Consider the following 6,000-nt stretch of genomic DNA (forward strand, 5'->3'; position numbering starts at 1 on the left):
CACGAAAAAGACGCAAAACTTAAAATATCTGTGAGCTGCTGGTACAACAACTGAGTTTTGTGGTGTGCCGTTGTGTCCAGTAATTAGTCGGTACCATCCAGTGCTTAGTTTTTCATTTTCCAGCTGATATCAAGGCGACAGCGGACTGTAGCCAAAACTTAGCCACTACAGCTAACACGCGGTTTGTAGCTGCCTGCTATTTCAAAGCTTGAGGATATTGAAGATCCAGCGTCAGAAATGGGAAGATGGGGGATCTAAAGGGAGTTGTACGTGGTTCATTTAGTGGAATAATTTGTTGGCGGAAAATAATGCCGGAGGAAATCCACTGCAACGGGAACAGGCTGAGAACAGAGGCAGCGATTCGGCACAAGGTAAGTCAATATGTGTGTTGATGTGCGTTTATGTTATATGGAGTATGAAATTATTTTGAGGCAACTCCTTAGTTTTTGTTTATGTGACAATTATATAACATACATTTAACATGCAGTCTGAGCGATACCGAGCACGGTAATTTAAAAACAGCCGAGAGCAGCAATGCTCCAAACCACACAAGAAGTCAGTCAGATTAAGGTCCAAAACCTTAAGTGGCACCGACCCACATAAAAAATCCACAGAACAAATGGTGCAAATCACGTCTTTCCCGAATCCCGAAGATATGATTATCTACCTTTGCTGTTTCATAATTATTATCCACGTTAGAGTGATTTTTTCCACTTGACTGCTATCATCTGTTCTTGCTAGACAAAGTAATTTCTCTTTTTTTCCCTCTGAGATTCTGCTTAGAAAATGAGGTTATGAAGTTACATCCTCCTGCTGCTTTTTGTTTTTAAAATGGTTAATGGTTACTGTGGGCAAATCCAGCAAGGACCAAGTGAAAAACTCCATCTCTAACACAGAGTGACCTGTGCACCGGAAGCAGGCTATGTGGAAAAAAAATGCGGAAGTGCTAAAACGGAAGTCCGTGGCATATACCCCATTGACTGATCAAACAACACGGAAACATCTTAGAGATGACGTCACCTGACTGTTATTGGCGTTTATGAAATTACGCCGAATTACTTAAAAGGTAAACGGGACTAATTAAAAAAGGAAAATATTGGAACGGTGTTTTTTGCAAGTATCTTTGAATGTGGGTTTAATTTCACTGTAAAGTTTAGGTCATTGTAAAGAGTTAAGATGTCACTGCCAAGTGAAAAAGGACTTTCTGCTGAAGATTTGTGTAGTAAAGCCAAAAGGACAAGAGTTGGTTTCAGGTCCTCGAACAAGAAAGTTAACTGAAAAAGGAGAGCAGTACAGAGAAGCAGAATCTGCAAAACAGACAAAGGCATTTTCTTAAATCTTATGTATCCTGGAAACAAATTGCCAGAGAAGCCAGGAAGAAATAAAAAGGTTTCTGCTCTCAGGAGAATCTGGGTGAAATAAATCGGCAAGTTCAAAACAGCCTTGATAAACTGAAGCAGAATTATGAGTTTCTTCAACATAATTCTTTAAATACTTCAGATATTGTGCAGAAACTAGATGCCTGTACTATATTAACAAATGAGATTTATGATCTTGTGTGTAAGCGTTTGGGAGTATTGTTGAAGAGAAATTTAATCAAGAAGTTGAAAAAGAAAGGGTGCGAGAAATCTTAAATAGAGATGAATATCAGTCTGTTTTTGGAGAAGCCTCTACTGAAAGTTCTTCATGTACATGTGGTTCATCAACTACCAGCTCCAAAGTTTCTCAAGAGCGGGTAATGGCAGAAGCTGATCTTGCGGCCAAAAAGGTTCAAGTTAGATCCATGCTGGAGATTGAAGCTGAACATGCTAAAGTCAGTAAACTTGAATGTGAGTGGAAATGTCAGGAGTCCCAGATTATGGCAGACATGAAGCAGAAGGAGGCTGAATGCTGCAGCAACTTGATGAGAAGAGCAAGTTAAAGGTAATGGAAACAGATATGGAAGTTAAAATGGCTGCAGCTCGGGTTGATGTTTACAGCAGACTTGAGGATGGTGTTGAACGGGAAAATCTTGATTTTAAGCCTGAAGTTAAATCAGTGCAACCTTTAAAATGCTCAAGAAAGTCAACTGCAAGGGCTGCATCAATTCTACCACCTCAGGTTTGCTCTGAGATTCCTGCAGTAAACTTGGCTGAAGCCTTAACGAGCTCTTAAAGTTTACAGCCTCCCTGTTCCTGTACCTGCCATATTCTCAGGTGACCCTTTGAAATTTGTGGACTTTAAGATATCATTTACAACTTTAATTGATTCAAAATCTATCTCTGTTGGGGAAAAAATGTTGTATCTGAAAAGTTATCTCTCTGGAGAAACCCGAAAGGCTGTGGAAGGTTTATTTTACAGAAGCTCTGAGGACGCATATGAAGGTGCTTGGTCAGTTCTTCAGGAGAGGTATGGAAACCCATTTGTAATTCAGAAAGCATTTAGGGATAAACTTAAGTCATGGCCAAAGATTGCACCAAATGATCCATTGTCTCTCAGAGATTTCGCAGACTTTCTGAAAAGTTGTGAAGAGTCTATTCCTCAAGTAAAAGGACTGTCCATCTTAAATGACTGTGAAGAAAATCATAAGATGTTGAAGAAGTTACCAGACTGGGTTGTACGTAAATGTAGTAGAGTTGTTGTTGAAGTACTTGATGCATGTGGGGAATATCCATCTTTTGAATGTTTTTCTAGATTCATACAAAAGGAAGCACGTATAGTAGGGGTCCCCAAACTACGGCCCGCGGGCTGGATCCGGCCCGCCTCCTCATTTGGTCCGGCCCCCTGAACAATACCAGAGAGCATTCAGTGTTTTTTTTCATATATATGTGGATTTTTCTTTAACCACCAGGGGGGCTCTTGAGCAGATATGAAACTTAGTTTCCCTCAATGGAATATATACCAGTCAGAACCAGTCACCGTTTCGCTCACGGTTGTTTTCCATTTGCATTCTGGGTAAAAATCTATCTACAAACGCGAATATGTCGTCGGCAGTAATCCAGCCCCCCCTCTCCACAGTCCCCCCCCCACTACCGGAGCTGTAAGTGGTCCAGTATGAAACTGGGCGTGATGGAACAACACATCACTTTTACATTTCAATAATCAGAATACCGAAATTGTTTCCGTTGTTTTAAAAGGTTTATGTTAGTCTGCCTTTTCCCCATCGATACGCTTCCCGACCGCCCTGCACCTTAGAGAGTTAAAAAAAAAAAAAAAAAAAAGACGGCACATTGCGCAAAACTCTGAAACAGGAGAAGCGGGACATAAAACGGAGCGACGAACTAGATGTGAATTATGGCATAAAAACAGAGAATCCGACGCTGAACAGTGAAAAATCAACACATGATGATTAGGCGGCGCAGCAGGTGATGAGTAAAGATTACTGATGGTGAGCGACATGATCAAATAAATCTAGCAACAGAAAAGAAACTAAAGTGGACATAGCAATAAACCAAGAGAGGATAATACTAATCAAAGGAAACTAAATGGAAACGAATGAAGAACAAAATGCAAAAATAAACTAAAAAACTAAAGTAAATACAGAGGAATAAACTGGTATGGCAAGACCTTTAGAGCAATAATTAATACAGAAGACTGTATGGCAAGAATAAACAAACACTATTTCCAGATAAAAGGTAAAATAATATTGTTGAAGTGCCATGGGTTTGTTGAGACCACATCTAGTACTGAGAATAAATATATCTTACTGATCATAACAGTAAATAACTTATCACTTATTCATGTTTTTAATTAGATTTGATTAAAAACCAGATTTGTTCTTTGTAATTTCTGTCCAGTAAAACTATTAATCTATAAATCAATAGACACGTCTATATAAAGATATAATCCATGTTTCTGTCTCATATTTCTATGGCATTAAAGGACCTGGAACTTTTGTTTTTCCACTGAAAGCTCTGGTTTGCACAATAAATGCCATGTGGGTGAAATTTTATGGATGATGCTCTGATGTCCCATTCTCCTGAAGGCAGCACAGAGCTGCACCACCAGAAACCGACAGAAACACTGAAGAGAAGAAGAGCTATGATTAATGTAGTTACAGTTCTATCCATGTTTTAATGTTGCAGAGCTCAGTCGTTTTGCAAATAGTTCAAAGTTTAAACTGGCATGTTGAACATCTTTTATCTGATCATTTTGTGGAATATTTAACAACTAGAAAATGGCAACAAGAATATATTTTCCACTCTGATTGGCTGCTGTTAGGCCTACAGATTTTAACTTGAATGTTCATTAAATTTTTCATAGACACCTGTGAAAATAATTTCTATCACATGACTTTTTTGTTCTCTGGGAAATTATTTTTGATGATAAATACAGAAACAAGCATAAAAATCAAAACATCTACAATAGTGATAGTAATATTAATAATAAAATAATAGTCAGTGCAAAGTAGCCTACAAATTTTTTGGTGGGGGGCGGTGAGGGACCTGGATAAGGGCTAGGGGGGCGCTGGCCCAAAAAAGGTTGAGAAAAGTGGCATGTAATTCGGCGCAATGTAAAAGTAAATGATGTAACTGTCAAAGAAGATTTTCTCCCAAGAAATAGGTGGCAGTTGGGTCGTGTTGTGGAAACAATTGTTGATAGTGATGGCTTGGTTAGAAGAGTGAAGTTGAGAACAGGAGAACAAAGATCAGGAAGGGCAGGGCCGTGCAGAAACCACTAAAGGGGCAGGTGCTCAACAACAAAAAAAAGGGCACATCTAACCGCATATAGGACAGAATATTAACAAAGCCTATCAGCTTTCAGAGTTTAATAAACAATGATAAATTACAAAATTGTGAGATATACAATCAAAGCTAACGAACATCTCTATATAGAGCATACAACTATGCATATGTAAGATATTTTATTAGTAATTTCTTTCTGCAGGTCTACTTTGTTATAAGAAAGTACAGCAAGTACATATCTTGCTAAATTGCGGGTTTGACTATTGCAAAATAGTCAAACCCGCAATTTAGCAAGATATGTAAATCAGAGCTAGACCACCAGACATATTTTGTCTTTACAGAATTACATTATTAAAAATATAAACAAGGGCACAATGCAACCTTTTAGTGTACTGTAATCTATAAACAGAGCTGCCTGTTTGCTGTACTTGCAGTGGAGATGAAGATGGTCCATTCAGGAAAGCAGAGCTGCATCAAACTTTAACGTGGAACTGCAGAAAAAAGGAAAAAAACAAAAGCAAAAATTGAATTGTTAATGCATGTCACCATGAGAAAAGCCTACTGAGTTTTGCTTAAAAATAAAAAAAATAATAAAAATTTAACTCACACATTTTTGACTCATGAAGTTAACTTTCTTTTTTGCAAAACAAACTTATTTGCGCTTGTCATTAATCTTTTCTTGCTATTCTAAGTTTTTGTTTGTGACTCAAAGTTTTGCTTGTGATTCTCACATGATATCATGGGCAGGGCCTAAAATCACAACAAAAGATTTCTGATGTGTGCAAATAAATGTTTATGTTTGGTAAAAGTGAGTTATTTAATTAAAAAAAGTATTTTAAACAACTTTAAAAAAAATAAAAATAAAAAAAAGAAATCATTACAATTCCAAAAGTTTTGATTACAATTTTATTTTACTTAACTGAGGTTAGTTTTTTTTTTTTTTGTTTGTTTTTTCATTGAATAATTGGGGAAAAAATTTAACTTCATACCAGTGTTGTGGTACTCGAAGTCGGTCTTGGTCTCGATACCGGTCTTAAGACCATTTTTTTTTGAAGGTCTCGGTCTTGTCTCGGTCTCGGGCTCTGAGGACTCGGCATTTTATTTCAAGACCAGTCGAGACCGCAACTGTGAAAATATCACTAAACGTGCAGCATACTGTCTAGTTTATTTGTTAACATCTTTGTTTTCAGTAGATGCAAAGCGCACCGATTAAAATCCAAGCAACAACTGTTTCTGTTACTCCCCCCTCCCCTCCCCATCTTCCACTTGCGCACGGCACTCCAGGACATGCGCAGTGGTTTTCTCTCAGTGGCAGAAAATGTTTGTCTAATCGTCA

This window comes from Poecilia mexicana, unplaced genomic scaffold, assembly GCF_051168715.1.
Source record: "Poecilia mexicana isolate PSO_F unplaced genomic scaffold, ASM5116871v1 scaffold_8, whole genome shotgun sequence".
Taxonomy (NCBI): domain Eukaryota; kingdom Metazoa; phylum Chordata; class Actinopteri; order Cyprinodontiformes; family Poeciliidae; genus Poecilia; species Poecilia mexicana.